We start from the raw sequence: 20153 nt of genomic DNA on the forward strand, positions 1-20153 counted from the left end.
ATATAATAGCAAAATTAGGGCAAGTAGTTCACACAGTTTATACCTGAGGGTATTGATGATTAAAATGAATCCAGCTATTTTCTTGGGAGGAGGGGAAATCTCTCTGGTTGGTAAATTAGGTAGTAGTAGCTAATAAAAAAAAAAGTCACATAGTGTAGGCCATCCTACACTGGTCTGCTCTATCTTGGGTGTCACGTATTATGCAGTAAAATTTGACTTCAGTATTTTTCCAAAAATTAGGGATTGGCTATTTAATTCGGTCACTAATAAACTGATATCTGATTCTTGTGGCTGGAATAAGTAAATATTCACAGAAGTAAAGAAGAAAAAGTGAAAGCCAAAGAGTAGATGTAAATATATATGTACAGGACTGCAATAATGTTGGTTGTTGTCGAGCTGAGATCTAGGTCAGAATTGGGACTGCTTAGTATGGTCCCAGATGACAACAGCCATTCAAAAACGTCTTCTGCTGAAAAATTGTCTACCCAATCATCTGTGGGAATGGACTAAAAGCCACAAAGTTGGCTCAGCAGGTATTTCAAAATTCAGTAGATAAAGTTGTTATACTCAATATTTTAACATTGTTATAACTCAAAATGTCCTTCTCTGGAGAGATCCTCTATATGTCTATCTGCCAATAAGTCTCTCAATTATTATTGTAGATTTACCCAGGTTTTGTTTGTTTGTTTACGGAAAATGGTACACATTGATTTAGGGAGATATCCCTTGTTTCAAGCTTTAATCAGTATTTCCATTTGCTCTAGTTTGAATTCTCCCAAAGTGCTCAAATTCCAAAAGCAAACATAGAGTATGAAAGAATGAATCAGGACCTAAAATGCAATATATATTTGAAAAGCTTATTCTTATCAAATGATAAGAAGAATCAAATTCATCTTATCAAATGAGTAGAACTTTTGCCAACATAAATAGAATGTCTCCTATTATGATATTTGATCAATATAATATTCTTTTCTTTTTTTAAAGCTAAAATTAATTTAGCTATATTGTTACTGGAATGAAATATGCAGAATAGAAAACAAAATATAATTAAGCCTCAATAAACTTTCAACACGACTTTCTCTAACAGTTGCATATGAAAAGGAAAAAAAAGCAATATAAAAGCTTGTTTTCCTGAAACACCATCTGTTATTTTTGTTTGAATCAAGCTCAATGCTCAAAAGGTTGTAGATACTGTGCAGTAATTAGCACCATTATGGGAAATGTTGTTACTTCTCTGTATTGGACTTTCCCAATTATACAAATACAGAATTCCAAAATGATCTCTTTTATCAGAGGTATAACTAAATTCCTTGCTTGCACTGTAATATCAGCAAAGTTAATATTGGATTGTCAATTTGTGCCCTCTGAGATGCAAATAAAATAGAAGCTTGTTTTGTATATTTTCCATCTAATTGTTGTTTTCTTTATGTCATATATAGAGAGACTGAAGAAAGTGGTCATGAAATTGCTATCAAATACCTATAAATTATATTGATTTCTCTACCTGAGGGAAATTAGTTTTCTTATAACTAACAAGAAAATTAGATTCCTTTCCCCAAGGGGAGGCCAAAAAATTTCAAGTACTTTTATATATTGCATAAATACCAGTAGATGCTTTGTATGTCATCTCCCCCCAGTTCCTTGGGAATGGTAGTCCAGAAATATTTAGTGCATGGCATGTGGTTATAGATATTATACATGAAGGTTATATCTGTTCTTTAGCTTACAATTCAAATGACAAATTTAAGATTCATCGTTCTCAAGCATTGCTCTTGTGATATTTTTAAAAAATTAATCTTGAATCAAAGCCAGATAGAAAACTAAATGGTGTTTAAACACAGGCCGAAACCACTCAGATTAGGGCTTTTACCCTATGAATTCCGAGAGTAGAACGTTTGAAAGTTCGCAAGGCTCTTTATAGTCCAGCAGGAGTCTGGCCATGAGTTTCATCAGGATCACTGCTATATCAGAGATTGCCACCTGGTTAAGTCATCTCACGATAATGATGAGAGCTAATGTAAGTGTAGACTTGGCACGTACTGAATGCTTTATTTAAGTAACTCATTCAATTATGATAACAGATTCCTGAAGGTAAGGTGCCATTGTTATCTCCATCTCAAAGGTGAGAAAAAGGAAATAACATTCTCTGTGGTCCCAGGATGTAAGTGGCAGATCAGAGCCATGGCAACCTGGCCTCAAGGTGAGTCTGTGCTCCTGACACCTACCCGGAGAAGGCGGTTAACAGCCGAGGTTTGCCTTATGGCCGTCTTCATGGGCAGACGTCATGAAGGAAGGCCAGCGTGTAAGTGAGGGCCATCTCTACAACAGTAGTAAGCCCTTAGATGGCACTAGCTCTACACTGAACACTTTACATACATCAGTTTAATTTTCAAACACTCCCCCCACCAAGAGTAAGGAATTCTTTTAATTTTTACTTCATAGTTGTAGAAAGTGAGACACAAAGAGATGGAAGAGCTTGGTTATCTCTGCACTATAGTGGCAGAGACAGGCTTTGAATTCAGGCAGTCTGATTCTACAGTATATATTCTTTGTCATTATGGGATATTGTATCGTGTCTTGGACATTTAAGACCTTCAGTAAATAATGGGTAAAACTCAATTTGTGGGAGTTAAATTTAGAAGAAAGAGGAGGAAACATGAAGTGCCTTTTAAAAATTAATATTGAAGAGGCGCCTGGGGGCTCAGTTAGTTAAGTGTCAGACTTCGGCTCAGGTCATGATCTCAGGGTCCTGGGATCAAACCCCACAATTGAACCCCATAATCAGGCCCCGGGAATCAGCCCCACATCTGGCTCTGCATGGCTCCCTGCTCAGCAGGGAGTCTGCTTCTCCTTATCCCTCTGTACCCCTCCCCCAGCTGTTGTGGTAGCTCTCTCAAAAATAAATAAATAAAATCTTTAAAAGTAAATAAATAAAATAAAATTTAAATTTAAGGGAAAAAAAAGGAAGAAATACATACAGAAAATCAATGAGAGTAATATATGGGCACTCTATAATTTAATCTACATTTACCCTCATTTTAGCACTTGTTACAGGTTGAATTGTATCTTCCACAAAGTTGTATGTTGAAAGCCTAACCCTGAGGACCTCTGAATGTGACCTTATTTGGAGACAGGGTCTTTGCAGAGGTAATCAAGTTAAGGTAAGCTTTGTAGGGTGGGCCGTGATCCAATATGACTGTTCTGCGTTAAGAGAAGGAAATCTGGACATAGATACACACTGAGGGAAGACAATATGAAGAGATCTAGAGAGAAGATAGCTATTTACAGTAGAAAGAAAGAAGTATGGAACACAAAAAGCCCTCAGAAGGAACCACCCTTGTTGATTACATTTGTTTCAGACTCCTACTCCCTGGAACTGTGAGACAATAAATTTCCATTGTTTAAGCCACCCAGCTTGTGGTACATTGTTATAGCAGCCCTAGCAAACTGGTGCAGTACTCTTAGATCAAAATGAGCAGAAAATCATTTCAAACGGCTTAGCTAAAAGATAGAATTTTAGGAAGGATACTAGGATATCTCATGGACTCCAGGAAAGTCTGACACCCAGCCTCCAGTGTACAGAGACTGGAGGGTCCCAGAACTCCGGCAGCATTTCTGAGTCTCATTCTCCCTGCCTCACAGGCTACATCATCTCTGATTTTTCTTTTTTTTTCCTTTTTCCACACACATGACTGCACCAAAACCTACAAGGGTAACTGTCCCCCCAAATTAACAAAAATATTTATTAATAAGTTGAAATCTCGATTCTGAACTCAGAAGAGATAGACTCTGACAAGCCTGACCTGAGTAAAGTGTCCATCACTATTTCAATCCATTATAGTCAGGTGGCAGGGCTGTGTAGCGTAAACATGGCTTTTGGGAGCAGGGCCCCATTGTTTTTTATGGGATCTAGTCCCATAAGAAAATTTATTAAAAATTATGTTTTATGATCATATCGAGATGGAGATTATTGTCAATTAAACATTTATCATCCCTAAGAAAATTTATTAAAAATTATGTTTTTGTCATCCTTTTATCATCCCTAAGAAAATTTATTAAAAATTATGTTTTATGATCATATCGAGATGGAGATTATTGTCAATTAAACATTTTCCTTGACATGAAATTAATTTTTTTCTTTTTGATTTTAAAGAATAAAGACATTTTCATGGTCCACTAAAAGTGTTGTGGTCCCTAAACACTAGGGCTATTCTGCCTAATATTGCTTTTTTGATGAAGTAGTCTTCTTAGAGAAAGAGGAATCTAGATAACTACACGTTCCTATTTAGCTAGTCTTTCCTTTTTTCTTTTTTTTTTTTAAATTTTTTCTTTTATTATTTTTTATTTCACAGGGATAGAGATAGCAAGAGAGAGCCAGCACAAGCAGGGGGAGCAAGAGGCAGAGGCAGAGAGAGAAGCCGACTCCCCACAGAGCAAGGATCCCAGGATCTGATGCGGAGCTTGATCCCTGGACTCTGGATCATGACCTGAGCCGAAGGCAGATGCTTAACTGACGGAGCCACCCAGGCACCCCCAGCTAGGCTTTCCAAAGTCTTTCCCAAGACTTTTTCAATAAGACACTTTTAACTTGTGTCGTTGATTATGATACAACCAATACTAATGTTGGAGAGGATATTTTCCTTGTATGTTCCTCAATGTAAATGGCTTTTAGATTTATAACCAAAAGTTTTTAACTTCCAACACCTGATTCCTATATGGTCTCAAGGGTGTAGAATAATCTTGATGCTTATGAGTGGAAAAGACTTGGGGTAAATTATTTAAGCTCTTGGACACAGCCGAGTATTTTCAAATCCCTTCTCCAATACACAGGGTTATATTTTATTAGCTATATCCATGATAACAATTCACTGAAGCATATGCCATTAGTCCATCTTTCATAAGTAAAATAAATCAAGAAGTCTACTTATTCACTAGGAAATACATATATCTTGCCTTTAAGATGACATTTAATTATGGGTCAAATTGAACAACTGTAGATATATATTTTCTATGCTAGAGGCATGAAGAGGCTTCTAAAACTTGTTCAACTTCTCTAACTATTATGTGTCACTTTCGAGTCCTTTCATCTATGCTAGCGATAATGATAGAAATGAAATAACAAAGACAGGATGATAAGTGGGCAATTATTTTCTGAGTTTCAAATCTAATAGGTTGCTCGTATGACTGGATTGAGGATAAGCATTACACTTAAGTGACTATTTCAAGAGGGACTACTACCATGTGACTTGAAATACCAGGGAAGCACATTTTGAAATACCCAGGAAAACCATCACAGCTCTTATAGAGTTGTGGGTTACAGAAGAAACAATAGTTTCACAGAAATTGTGTGGCCTATTTTGAGAAATCAAATCAAAGTAAGTTTCTGTAAAATGCCACTAGAGCTATACCCTGGAGCCATTGTGTATGTTAGCAGGTTTTGGTTACTCAGTGCCTTTTTAGGCTATATGCACAACTGTACACTGCATTCACCTTGACAGCAGAGCATCATCCTCTACAATAATAAGTATGAAAAGGTAGAGCAGAATTATCATTGCCTTGAAGTCTTACTCAGTCTGGCACCATGATGAATCATGAGGGTTAATTTTATATGTTAACTTGACTGGGCCACAGGCTCCCCAGATATTTTTTCAAATATTATTTTGGGTGTGTCTGTGAGGGTGTTTTTGAATGTGAGTAATGCTTGAATTGGTAGACTGAGTAAAGTAGATTATCCCCTTTAACGTGGATGGACTTCATCCAATCAGTTGAAAGCCTGAATCGAACAAAAAGTCTAACTCTCCCTCCCACCGGACTGTTTCGTGCCCGGGGCATCAGTCTTTCTTTGGCCTTCAGAAGCTTAACTAAAACATTGGTCCTTCATGGGTCTTGAGCCTGCCAGGTTTCATACTGGAACTGAAGCATCAACTATGCCATCAGCTGTCCTGGGTCTTCAGCTTGCAATCTGCAGATTTTGGTACTTCTCAGCTTCGGTAATCACATAAGCTAACTCTATGTAATACATTTCTTCATACATAGATAAGATATATGTCTGTCCGTCTGTCTGTCTCCCTATCATCTCCTATTGGTTCTGTTTCTCTGGAGACCCCTAATATAATGAGTACATATTGAGGAAAGCTCAGTTTAAATTCCTGCCTTGTAACCTACGAAATATTTACTCTATAACTTGGCCAAAGTGAGACTAGCATATTGTAGGCTATCGAAAGGATTTATTAAGAAAAGAAAAAAAAAAAAAAAGTAGTTACGACTCCCATGATCAGGCATCATTTCAGAGCAGCAGCTTTTGCTTCAACCTAGTCATCCCTTTCAAAACTGAACTAGATTAGAGCTTTCAACCCAGTGGGTTGTAGCACACTTCTGCATTGTTTATACGGTACCATGAAAAGATGAGACTCCAAGGGTGCAGCTGAGAGGCAGTGGAGAAGGTGGGTCAGGGATGGCGCACCTGCTCTGAAGGCATCCACCGGAAGCGGCGCCCTCCTGCGTCCACCGGAAGTGGGCACTGTGCAGTCAGGGAGACGCCATTGAACGGCGCCGCAGCTGAGGGAGACGTGTGTGTTAACCAAGGTCAAGCTGGAAAGCGAGCTGAATGAGTGGGAGGCTGACAGTGCCCTGGCTGGCATGTAAGGCGCCATGGCACTCCGGCTACGAGGACAGCGCCGGGATCTTGCTGGGAGTGCTTCCTCAGGAACTGACCAAAGGAGATAGCCTCTCTGGGTTCTCCCAGTATGGCGAGATTGTTAACATGAATCTCACGCGGGCCCGGAAGACAGACAAGTTTAAAGTTCAATTTTACCTGCTACGAAGACCAGTAGAGTACAGTTTTGGCCGTTGACAATTTTAATGGACGCAGGTCCCTCACGTATTCCGTTAACAGCCCCCCCTCAGCTTCAGAAGGTGCGGGTGACGTGACCAGAGAGCTCTGCGGGAAGGGCTCTGGGGCTCAGACCCCCCTCATCGAGTCCATCTGAAATCTCCAGTGACGAAACACTCTCAGAACAGCACAAATTAGAAAAACAGAAAAGAAAGACCAGAAAGAAGGCCGCTGTGTGCGTTAAAGATGAAGTGGGACAGACGGAACGGCCAGGGTTCCTGCCCGCCAGAGGCCACATTACAATGGAGAAGAGCGTCCCAGGTTCCTTCTTAAACCTGCCCGGGTGAAGTTAGGGTCTATGGCAAGTCAAAAGCCCCAGTCCAGGTGCTCTGAGGCCGCGGGCAACTTATAGCAGTGTGTGCGGAGTGGGGGGCTGAGGGAGGAGAAGCCGGGTTGCGAGTCCAGGCGGTTTTCACACGCTGGAGGAGGAAAGGGGAAGAGAGCCCAGGTAGGGGCAGAGATTGAAGCTCAGAGGCATTCTAGGCGATAGGAGGAAGCACAGCCCTAAACATTCTCCAATCCCAGGGACTTAACAGCCAGACCAAAGCTGTGGCCTGCTAAGTTCCTCGTATTTTTAAAGGAAACATGACATTTAAAATACTATGGGCTGGGGCGCCTGGGTGGCTCAGTGGGTTAAAGCCGCTGCCTTCGGCTCAGGTCATGATCTCAGGGTCCTGGGATCGAGTCCCGCATCGGGCTCTCTGCTCAGCAGGGAGCCTGCTTCCCTCTCTCTCTCTCTGCCTGCCTCTCCGTCTACTTGTGATCTCTCTCTGTCAAATAAATAAATAAAAATCTTTAAAAAAAATAAAATAAAATACTATGGGATGGAAGTCGTTATTAATTTGATAATTGCTGTAAATAAAGTAACTGGGACAGAATTTTCTTACATTTTGAATCACCCCTCCCCTTTTTTTTTCCTGGAGCCATTTAGAATTTTACAATTGTTGTGAAATTACCTCACTGAATTTGTATGGCTTCTTTTGTGAGCTCCTCGAGATTTTTTTTTTTTTAAGATTTTATTTATTTGAGAAAGAGAGAGTGAGAGACAGCAGGAGCAGAGGGAGGGGCTGAGGGAGAAGCAGGCTCCCTGCTGAGCAGGGATTGGGGGCAGCCCTCCCAACAGGGGACTCAATCCCAGGACCCTGGGACCATGACCCTAGCCTAAGGCAGATGGTTAATTGTCTGAGCCACCCAGGAACCCGCTTCTGTAGATTTTGCTGCCTAAGATTTTTAAGAGTGGTGACCTATAGTTGTTCACCATGCAGGAACTACTCCCATGGTATCCTGCTAACATACTACCATTTTCTGCAGAACAGGATTTGCAAAAGGTTAAAAGCACTGAACCAGATAACCTCTATAGTCTGTTATAGTTCAAGCTTCTCAGGCTACACTGGGAGAATTTCAGCCAACGTAGAGGGGATTTATTGCTATCATACAGTTTTTCTAATAAGCAGTAAAAAATATTTAAAATATTTAGGGTCCTGCTCCTATATGATTTTATGTTTTTAATAGTAATAGTAGGGTTTTTTTTCCCCACTGTAACTTTAGCAAATGATAAAGGGCAAAGGATATTCTTATGGAAAGGAGTATCAGTTGAAGTACATAATTAATCATGGGGGATTGAAAGTAGGTATCTCTCATGGCACATTCTTGCTATTTTCTACTTCGTATGTATATATATACATGTATATACATATCCATACCATCTATATATATATAATTCAAGAAAGTATGATATTTTATTCTGTCTCACAAGAAGTTGTTTTATCTGCTAGAGAGCTTGGGATATGTAAAGTGATATAGCATAATTGGAAATGCAAAATGTTTCCTGGATTCTGTTTGTACTTGATGTTTGATTGATGAGCGTTTCATTCCCATTTGCAATTTCATATTCTGCATATGGACAGAACTCCGTGTATGAACTTGCAGAGGTTGCTACTTCAGATGGAATCCTTAAGCTTACCTTTTGGAAATTGCCTGTCCATTTTAAATAAGAAAAAAATCCCCAAATTCTTATGTATCTTGAATGATTTTGAATATTGCAAATTTGGGTCCATCATTCTTATTACAGGCATACCTAATTGTGTTCATAAATACTGTGTTTTTTAAAAATTGAAGGTTTGTGGCAGCCCTGTATTGAGCAAGTCTATCAGCACCATTTTTCCAATAGCATTTGCTCACTTTGTGTCTCTGTGTCAAATTTGGAAATTCTCACAATATTTTAAACTTTTTCATTATTATTATATTTGTTATGATCTGTGACAGTGATTACATCTTGCTGAAAGCTCAGAGGATGGTTAGCATTTTTAGCAATAAGGTATTTTTAATTAAAATATGTGCATTTTTTAGACATAATGCTATTATATTTTTAATAGACTACGGTATAGGGTGAACTCACGTTTATATGTACTAGGCAACCAAAGAATTTATTTGACTTGCTTTATTGCAATATTTGCTTTCTTGCAGTGGTCTGGAACCCCACCCACAATATCTCTGAATTGTGCCTGTTTAAGAAATGTGTTTGGCCTACAGATTTTCTTTAAAAAACTCTTAATAATTTTGCATTACTATATTCAGAAGTTACCAGTACTATAAGCAATGGCAGCATTGCTAATCCACATTTATTCATGAATAGAAATTTCTGTAGTAGACCTTTACTATGGATTTTAAAGATCTTTTGTTTTTATTTTTTTTTTCATAAAACTAACTAAAAATAGGGAAAAAAAGCTTTTAATCCAGTTATCAGATCAGAACTCTTTTCATATTTCCACATTTACTTCTAGTATTTGCCCACATATGTGCATATTTTATATAGTTGCACATCCTTCATTTGTTCATTTATTTGTTCATTCATTCATTCAAGAAATATTTAAGTTTCTGTGAAATACCAGGGGCTATAAATATGCAGGGGGTAAAAATACAGTGGAAGAAGTGTACATGCAAGCAATAAAATTAGAAGTATGTGAAGAATGAGCTAGAATTGTGAAAGGGGACACAGATGAGTGAGTGGGGCAAATTAGGTGAGAAAAGACATTGTGGGCAGGGATTCTAATATGTGCAGAATCCAGGGAAGTTACAAAGTTCAGTGTAAGTGGGAACACAGAGTCCTACACATAACAGTGAGAAATGAGGCTGTTGAAAAAAGGATACAAGAAAGTTCTTGCATGCTACACATGCTATTTGACCTTATCTTACTTTGAAGGAATCAATGATTTTAAAGAGAGTAACATGATGAGAAATAGATTTCTGAAAAAAACATGTGGTGGGAAGGTTGAGGAAGAATTAGGTTGGGGGAGGAACTGGAAGAAGAAAAAGGAGTTGCCTTCCTATAGTTTAAGGGAGAAGTCATGAGGGTCTAAACTGTTGCAGTGGGGTACAGGAGAGAGAGAGGAACTGGGGACTTCCACAGATTCTAGGAGATAATATTGCAAGGAAGGGGAAGACTCCCAAATTTATGTGATATACAAGCAAAGTATGTGTGGTAGGGAGGGAGTGGAGGCATGCAGGGTGATGACAGAGAAGGTGATGTTCATTTTGCTTCTTGTTGAAGCCAGCGAAAATAATGGCTTGATAGTGGCACAGACTTAGGTGTGCCTGGGTGGCTCAGTCAGTTAAGCATCTAACTTTGGCTCTAGTCATGTTCTCAGGGTCATGGGATCGAGCCCTGAGTGGGGCTTCGCGCTCAGTGGGGGAGTCTGCTTCTCCCTGTTCTTCTCTCTCTGCCCCTCCCCCCATTGTGCGTGTGCTCTCTCTCTCAAATAAATAAATAAAATTGCAAAAATAAAAAAAAAGAAAGAAAATAAAAGGTGAGAGGTAATCAAATATAACAGCAACTTCAAATAGTATATTTTGGTTGATATATAGTGGTATAGTACATGTTACCATAACTTTAATAACTACGTAATATGCCATCTAGTAGATGCAGAATAATTTAGCAAACATGTAAAAGTATTTTTGCCCTAAAATAGCAGTGCATTGAATACATTTGTGCATATGGTTTTTTGGTGGTGTTATGCTATTTTTATAGGATAAATTCTTAGAAACTGCATCATTGGGTCAAAGAAAATGAGTGGTTTGAACCTTTTGGTTTTTCTAAGCCATTTATCATCATTTATATGATATTAGGGAATGGATTCAGAAATAAAGAATTTAGCAGGTGAAATAAAATAACACAATTCTGAACTGAAATTCATAACCTTGGTGAATGTGCCTAAATTTACTGCATCTTTTGATTCGAGGTTAATCATTTTTCTCAAATATTATTCTTTCAAAGTAAAGGTGGTTCTAGAGTTCGACTTCCAGCAAAAGACATTTTTTGACCTTATAATATTCCTGCTTGGGTGGTATACTTATTTATCTTGTTATTTAAAGTCTTTTTTTTTTTTTTTAAAGATTATTTGAGAGAGAGAGAGAGGGAGACTGATTAAAAGAACTAGTGGGGCAGAGAGAGAAGCCGACTTAGTGTGGGACTGGATCCTAGACCCTGGGATCATGAACTGAGCCGAAGGCAGATACTTAACCGACTTGAGCCACCTAGGCACCCTGTTTAAAGTCTTAATAGAAGGAAGCAAAATACTGGTAAACTAATTTTATTCTTAAACCTGTAAGATGAGAATAAAATTGACTATCATTTGAATCTTCATCTGTGGAGTCTTTGGTAGCTACCCAGATCACTTCACGATGGAGCTGCCTCTGGTTAGAAGAGCAAGCTGTTTATATTTTTGGAGCTTTGTATTCATAGGGAGGAGTCCATTCATTGTCTAAAACATGTAACATTAAGTAACCGTAGATACTAAATGGAAGATAATCCATGAGTTAAGTAACAATATTTGTTATCAAAAATGATCATTTTATAGAATACATAATCTAGGGCAACTCTGTTGCATAAAATTCAGTAATTTGTGCTGAAGTTATCAAGTTACCTTGACAGGCCTATTGCTGATTTTACTGTCTTCTTGCCTCCAGTGTTTTGCTTTTCATTTGTAAAAGATGAAGAAGACACATAATATGAGTTTGGCTCATGTGTCTGAATATGGCTCCACAGGGAAGACTTGATAGAGCTGAAGCTATTGCTTTTTAGAGACCTTTTATTTTGAGCAGCTGCCTTAACAGCTTTCATCTTGTTATATGAGCTATATCTCTGCAATGGGAAGAGATAGATACGACTAAGCAATACTTTTGGACTAAAACTTAAAATTGCAAAATCAAAAACAGCGATGGATGTCCCTGAAGTTATATTTTTATAATATGTGACAGATACACAATTTTCTTATCCAGTTTTAAAGCATTCCCTTAATCCCCAGAGATTTTTGTTTTGTCTTATTCACACGAACTATTTGCCATAAACTATTGCATTTTGGTTTAGTATTTTGAGTCCTTATCCAGAAGGCATCTCAAAGGGCTCATCTACAAAAATAGATTCCAGAGCCACTCATGCTGAAGGACAATTCAGTACTTCCTTTCCTCTTGTGCCCCTGTATATACATGAAAAACCTCAGTTCATAAGCTGTTCTTGTAATATGAGAAATGAATTATGCTTGTTTATCTAATTGTGCTTAACCAGAGGACTAGAATAGAGTCAACCACAGTTTTATTTGTGAGATGTGGCAAGAATGGCTTTTCGTTTATAATATCTAAGTCAGCTAGGAATCTAGCTGATGGCAGTGTCAGCGCCTCTCAGACATTCTTCGTGCCTGTGAGTTTAGAAATTTATATATTCTCTAAAAGTACCAGTAACGTACAAAAATATAACATATCACTCGAAGCTACCTTTACAAAGTTGCAGTGAGTATAATTAGTAACAGTTACATTAGTGTTTGTTTGACCCCTTATGGCTGATTGACTCAATTTACTAGTTGCTTTGGTATATTCAAGCAATAATCCAAATTTTCTTCTCACTTCAGTTGAGGAACTAGTCAGGGAAATACACTTTGATTTGTTGGGAAGCAGAAGTTCCCTCTTAAGTGACAATCTGCTTGGCCTTCTAAACTAAAGCCTAAATTGAACTGCAATATATTTTCTTGATACTTGGCCTCATTTGATCCTTTTACTCTTTAATTGAAGGTCAGTTTTTGACTATAAGTGCATAGAAGATAAAAATATGTTGAACTTGAGTTTGGTCTGCTGAATGAGTGAGGACTTCAGATTTTCCCTTAAAAAGTTTTGAAAGAATAGCAGGCCATAGATACAATAATAGAAGCCAATACAGGGGATATCTGGACTGCAACTCTGAATAGATATTATTGTCCTAACCCTATTGTCCAACACAAATGGCTAAGCAATATTTCAGGGATGTGGGCCTTTTTTGGGGGGCTTATTCATTCCAGCAAGATGGATTTAGAAGACAAGAGGGCCTAGAGAATTCCCCTCTGACAGGGCTTGTCTTTGGGGTCTGCTTGAAACCAGGTTTGTTGGTAGGAAAAGCTTGAGTGACAGGATTAAATGTCAGAGTACTATTTCATATTTAAACTCTGAAAAATTTGATATGTTTAAATAGGCTTGAACATAGGTTGGACTTGTACAGGGAACCATGTTGGAGGAATAAAAGCACAGAACAGAAACAGATTTGGATGTGGCATTTTTATATTTTATATATATTTTTATAAGAAGTAGTCACTTCTTAGGGTTAGTATTCTATTTCATTTGATTAAGTATGTAATAACTAATATTAAGAATAAAGGTCTTATATTTTTAAACTCCTTAACTGAATGTTTTTATAGGAATGGGCATCATTTTTGTCCTTAGCAGTTTTAATTAGTAAATAATGGTTAGCAGACACCGTGGTAATTGTTGAAATATTGTGGGAGTGTCAGTAACAAAGCCTTCTCTTAAAATGCTGGGAATTTATTGTGTAAAGGGTTCTACATTAATTATTGTAGTTTTCTTTCCCATAGTGTTTTTGAGACATTTCTGGCATGTTACTTCATCTTTTTGTTTGATTTCTTTCAAACAGGACTTTTCTAGTATTTGTCTTACCAGTCATAAGAAAAAGTAGATCATTGTTAACATTAAAATGTTACTTGATTTCAAAGGTGGAAGCCATTATCTTTTCCTATTTTTCTTTATGCTACAGTTTTGTAATGTAGTGTTCCCAAAATAATAAGCAACTTTTGGGAAATAAATTTAGAAAAATAGCCAACTAATTTCTCACTTAAAATAAACAAAGAAAGGTAGTGCCATCAGATTAAGCTATTAAACTGTATTTACATAGTCTATGTCTATAAACTATAAACTATTAAGCTCTATCAGTACAACAGTAACTACCCATTATATTGACCAACCAGAATCTATCCATTTTTGCTCATACTGATCTTGCTTTCAGGATGGAGCAAGATAGAGAGAGAGATTTTCTTCCTTTTTCTGTTGGTTGTGAATGGAAATCATCAATTTTTTTTTTCTGACTTTCATCTTAATGGTTTGAAATAAAGAGTCAGATGCATGGCTTTTCAATTTCTTTTACTACTTTATTTTATTACTTGGTTATTTTAAGGTCAAAACATTTCCATTTCCAAAATACATAATAGAAATAATAAAGCAGTAAAATTTGGACTTAGATAGTATGGACATTTTTCTTAAAAGTGTCAACATGATTTACAAATTATTAAAAAAGCAGTAAAATTTGAACTTACATAGCATAAACTTTACCTTAAACTGTCAGATACATGATTTTAATGTTACTTTATTAATATATCACTAATAATTATTTTTCTTATCAAGAGAGAAAGTGAAGTGAAATCTAGTTACCTAAGAAATCATTAGAATTGAAAACATTAGATATTCATCTGTTAATTTGGTTTCATTTATCTGAAGTTTATATTTCTGCTGTGTAACTGGAGATCAATTGTATATTGTATTCATTTATCTAATTGAGAGAGAGAGAGAGAGAGAAAACAAGCTGGAGGGGCAGAGGGAGAGGGAGAGAGAATCCTAAGCAGACTCCCTGCTGAGTGCAGAGCCCAATGCAGGGCTCGATCCCACAACCCCAAGATCATGACCTCAGCGGAAAACAAGAGTTGGACGTCCAACTGATTTTGCCACCAGGTGCCCCCGAACTCTCCATCTTTCAATTTAATTTGCATATGTTCACTGATTATTTCCTTCCTTTCATTTTCTCTGTTCTTGTTTTTTCTTGTTTTCTGGAACTCTAATTACTTGAATGCTGGTCCACCTGGATTAGTTCTTTAACTCTTCTCCCCTCTCTCTGTTTTCTATCTCTGCTTTTCAATCTACTTATTTTTTTACAGCAACATTTTCCAGATATTAAAATATATTCCCTAATATTTATTGTTAAGTATACATAAAGTGTAGCCAGTTGTGATAATCACTACCTTATTTGATACCTGTTGTCAAAGATCTTTGAAAACAAAGCTTGTAAGATTAGGGACCAACAGGAAGATAGTCCTTAAAATGATGGGATTATTTTAAAAATATCCTCCACCAGTCCATCCCAGTGGGAGATACCTACATGGGTATGAATATTTGGACAAAGTGGTTGAAACATTAGAACATAGCAAAATGGTTTTGAGATGTTTTCTTGTTCAAAATGCATTTGTTGCCAGGACATTACTTGTTGATCATTTTATATCCCATTCCTAAGAGTGTTTAAAACACCATATTACAGGCTTCTGATTCCATGTTGGACAACTTTAAATCCATGTGTAGGTAGTGAATGAGCTGATTAGTAGCATGGATGACTTCTGGATCTCCTCATCCTTTATTGACAGTTCTTTTGTAAAACGAATGCTAGTCATGTAGTCTGGTAATAAAGACAGGAACTTCTCTGTTCATGAGGCATGCAGCAGTACAATGGGTAGGGTAGCTATGGAAATGTATTTGCAATATATTCTCTTTGCTCAGTACTCCTACAAATACTGCTATCCCTATGTACTCAAATCAGTAGTGTATAATAGAATACTTAGAGTCTTCAGTAGGTTCCTGTGACCTTAAATTGGTGCTAAGTCAGACAATAATTGCCATATTAGAAATTGCCATCCTCATCTTTTGCAATTATTTTAATTTTCAAAGTTACCATCCTAGTACTTTTAATATTTTGACATTTCTTTTTTTTTTTTTAACTTCACTTTTTAGTTGAATATCATTATTCATCCCTGGAGGATTCCTCATGTTGGGGATTTCCAACTACTCCCCTAAAATGAATACTTTGCTGGAACAGTTTCATCCCACTAAAAATATGGGAAAACAAGCAGCCACTTATCTCTTTTGGCTTTAGCCAAAAGAACCTAAATGGAAGAAATAAACACAAATTAATCTGGTGATACTTTTAGAAAATGCACTAATGACATGAATGCTTATAGGTTGTTGTCATTATCATCACCATCACCATCATCACCATCACCATCACCGTCATCATCATCACATGTAATACTTCCTATGTGCTCAGCACTGTTCTAAGAGCCTACCCATATTAACCTAAAAAGAAGCCTTTGAGGTGGGTACTATTATCCTTTCTTGGGATAAAGAAGACAAGGAGAACAAGGAGGCAAGACTGGTTATGAAACTTCCCCTAATCACCCACTTAGAAGGTGCTAGAGCTAGAATTCAACTCCAGGCAGTTTGGCTTCAGAATCAACCCTCAGTAGTTATGCATGTTACGATGTCTTAGCTCCAGGTTTTTTATTTTGTATAACTTTGGGTGGGCAAACATTCATTTGAACTTCCCTATTTTTTTTTTTAATTTTTTATAAACATATATTTTTATCCCCAGGGGTACAGGTCTGCGAATCGCCAGGTTTACACACTTCACAGCACTCACCATAGCACATACCCTCCCCAATATCCATAACCCCACCCCACCCTCTAAACCCCCCTCCCCCCATCAACACTCAGTTTGCTTTGTGAGATTAAGAGTTACTTATGGTTTGTCTCCCTCCCAATCCCATCTTGTTACATTTATTCTTCTCCTACCCCCTTAACCCCCCATATTGCATCTCCTCTCCCTCATATCAGGGAGATCATATGATAGTTGTCTTTCTCCGATTGACTTATTTCGCTAAGCATGATACCCTCTAGTTCCATCCACGTCGTCACAAATGGCAAGATTTCATTTCTTTTGATGGCTGCATAGTATTCCATTGTGTATATATACCACATCTTCTTTATTCATTCATCTGTTGATGGACATCTAGGTTCTTTCCATAGTTTGGCTATTGTAGACATTGCTGCTATAAACATTAGGGTGCACGTGCCCCTTCGGATCACTACGTTTGTATCTTTAGGGTAAATACCCAGCAGTGCAATTGCTGGGTCATAGGGTAGTTCTATTTTCAACATTTTGAGGAACCTCCATGCTGTTTTCCAGAGTGGTTGCACCAGCTTGCATTCCCACCAACAGTGTAGGAGGGTTCCCCTTTCTCCGCATCCTCGCCAGCATCTGTCATTTCCTGACTTGTTAATTTTAGCCATTCTGACTGGTGTGAGGTGATATCTCATGGTGGTTTTGATTCGTATTTCCCTGATGCCGAGTGATATGGAGCACTTTTTCATGTGTCTGTTGGCCATCTGGATGTCTTCTTTGCAGAAATGTCTGTTCATGTCCTCTGCCCATTTCTTGATTGGATTATTTGTTCTTTGGGTGTAGAGTTTGCTAAGTTCTTTATAGATTTTGGACACTAGCCCTTTATCTGATATGTCATTTGCAAATATCTTCTCCCATTCTGTCAGTTGTCTTTTGGTTTTGTTCACTGTTTCCTTCGCTGTGCAAAACCTTTTGATCTTGATAAAATCCTAATAGTTCATTTTTGCCCTTGCTTCCCTTGCCTTTGGTGATGTTCCTAGGAAGATGTTGCTGCGGCTGAGGTCGAAGAGGTTGCTGCCTGTGTTCTCCTCAAGGATTTGGATGGATTCCTTTCTCACACTGAGATCCTTCATCCATTTTGAGTCTATTTTCGTGTGTGGTGTAAGGAAATGATCCAATTTCATTTTTCTGCATGTGGCTGTCCAATTTTCCCAACACCATTTATTGAAGAGGCTGTCTTTTTTCCATTGGACATTCTTTCCTGCTTTGTCGAAGAATAGTTGACCATAGAGTTGAGGGTCTATTTCTGGGCTCTCTATTCTGTTCGATTGATCTATGTGTCTGTTTTTGTGCAAGTACCATGCTGTCTTGATGATGACAGCTTTGTAATAGAGCTTGAAGTCCGGAATTGTGATGCCACCAACTTTGGCTTTCTTTTTCAATATTCCTTTGGCTATTCGAGGTCTTTTCTGGTTCCATATAAATTTTAGGATTATTTGTTCCATTGCTTTGAAAAAAATGGATGGTATTTTGATAGGAATTGCATTAAATGTGTAGATTGCTTTAGGTAGCATAGACATTTTCACAATATTTATTCTTCCAATCCAGGAGCATGGAACATTTTTCCATTTCTTTGTGTCTTCCTCAATTTCTTTCATGAGTACTTTATAGTTTTCTGTGTATAGATTCTTAGTCTCTTTGGTTAGGTTTATTCCTAGGTATCTTATAGTTTTGGGTGCAATTGTAAATGGGATGGACTCCTTAATTTCTCTTTCTTCTGTCTTGTTGTTGGTGTAGAGAAATGCAACTGATTTCTGTGCATTGATTTTATATCCTGACACTTTACTGAATTCCTGTACAAGTTCTAGCAGTTTTGGGGTGGAGTCTTTTGGGTTTTCCACATATAGTATCATATCATCTGTGAAGAATGATAGTTTGACTTCTTTGCCGATTTGGATGCCTTTAATTTCCTTTTGTTGTCTGATTGCTGAGGCTAGGACTTCTAGTACTATGTTGAATAGCAGTGGTGATAACGGACATCCCTACCGTGTTCCTGACCTTAGCGGAAAAGCTTTCAGTTTTTCTCCATTGAGAATGATATTTGCGGTGGGTTTTTCATAGATGGCTTTGATAATATTGAGGTATGTGCCGTCTGTCCCTACACTTTGAAGAGTTTTGATCAGGAAGGGATGCTGTACTTTGTCAAATGCTTTTTCAGCATCTATGGAGAGTATCATATGGTTCTTGTTCTTTCTTTTATTAATGTGTTGTATCACACTGATTGATGCGGATGTTGAACGAGCCTTGCAGCCCTGGAATAAATCCCACTTGGTCGTGGTGAATAATCCTTTTAATGTACTGTTGAATCCTATTGGCTAGTATTTTGGCGAGAATTTTTGCATCTGTGTTCATCAAGGATATTGGTCTGTAGTTCTCTTTTTTGATGGGATCCTTGTCTGGTTTTGGGATCAAGGTGATGCTGGCCTCATAAAATGAGTTTGGAAGTTTTCCTTCTATTTCTATTTTTTGGAACAGTTTCAGGAGAATAGGAATTAGTTCTTCTTTAAGTGTTTGGTAGAATTCCCCCGGGAAGCCATCTGGCCCTGGGCTTTTGTTTGTTTGGAGGTTTTTGATGACTGTTTCAATCTCCTTACTGGTTATGGGTCTGTTCAGGCTTTCCATTTCTTCCTGGTTCAGTTGTGGTAGTTTATATGTCTCTAGGAATGCATCCATTTCTTCCAGATTGTCAAATTTGTTGGCGTAGAGTTGCTCATAGTATGTTCTTATAATTGTCTGTATTTCTTTGGTGTTCGTTGTGATCTCTCCTCTTTCATTTATTTGTTTGGGTCCTTTCTCTTTTCTTTTTGATAAGTCTGGCCAGGGGTTTATCAATCTTATTAGTTCTTTCAAAGAACCAGCTCCTAGTTTCGTTGATTTGCTCTCTTGTGTTTTTGGTTTCTATTTCATTGATTTCTGCTCTGATCTTTATGATTTCTCTTCTCCTGCTGGGTTTAGGGTTTCTTTCTTGTTCTTTCTCCAGCTCTGTTAGGTGTAGCGTTAGGTTGTGTACTTGAGACCTTTCTTGTTTCTTGAGAAAGGCTTGTACCACTATATATTTTCCTCTCAGGACTGCCTTTGTTGTGTCCCACAGATTTTGAACCGTTGTGTTTTCATTATCACTTGTTTCCATCAATTTTTTCAATTCTTCTTTAATTTCCTGGTTGACCCATTCATTCTTTAGAAGGATGTTGTTTAGTCTCCATGTATCTGGGTTCTTTTCAAATTTCCTCTTGTGATTGAGGTCTAGCTTCAGAGCATTGTGGTCTGAAAATATGCAGGGAATGATCCCAAACTTTTGATACCAGTTGAGACCTGATTTAGGACCGAGGATGTGATCTATTCTGGAGAATGTTCCATGTGCACTAGAGAAGAATGTGTATTCTGTTGCCTTGGGATGAAATGTTCTGAATATATCTGTGATGTCCATCTGGTCCAGTGTGTCATTTA

The 20153-nt window shown here is 37.7% G+C and overlaps 1 pseudogene; it reads left to right on the top strand.

Moving 5' to 3' along the window:
- Positions 1 to 2181: 2181 nt before the first annotated feature.
- On the top strand, positions 2182 to 9284 carry LOC125093866 (RNA-binding motif protein, X-linked 2-like; annotated as a pseudogene).
- The last annotated feature ends 10869 nt before the right edge of the window (positions 9285 to 20153 follow it).

This window comes from Lutra lutra, chromosome 1 (assembly GCF_902655055.1).
Source record: "Lutra lutra chromosome 1, mLutLut1.2, whole genome shotgun sequence".
Classification (NCBI taxonomy): domain Eukaryota; kingdom Metazoa; phylum Chordata; class Mammalia; order Carnivora; family Mustelidae; genus Lutra; species Lutra lutra.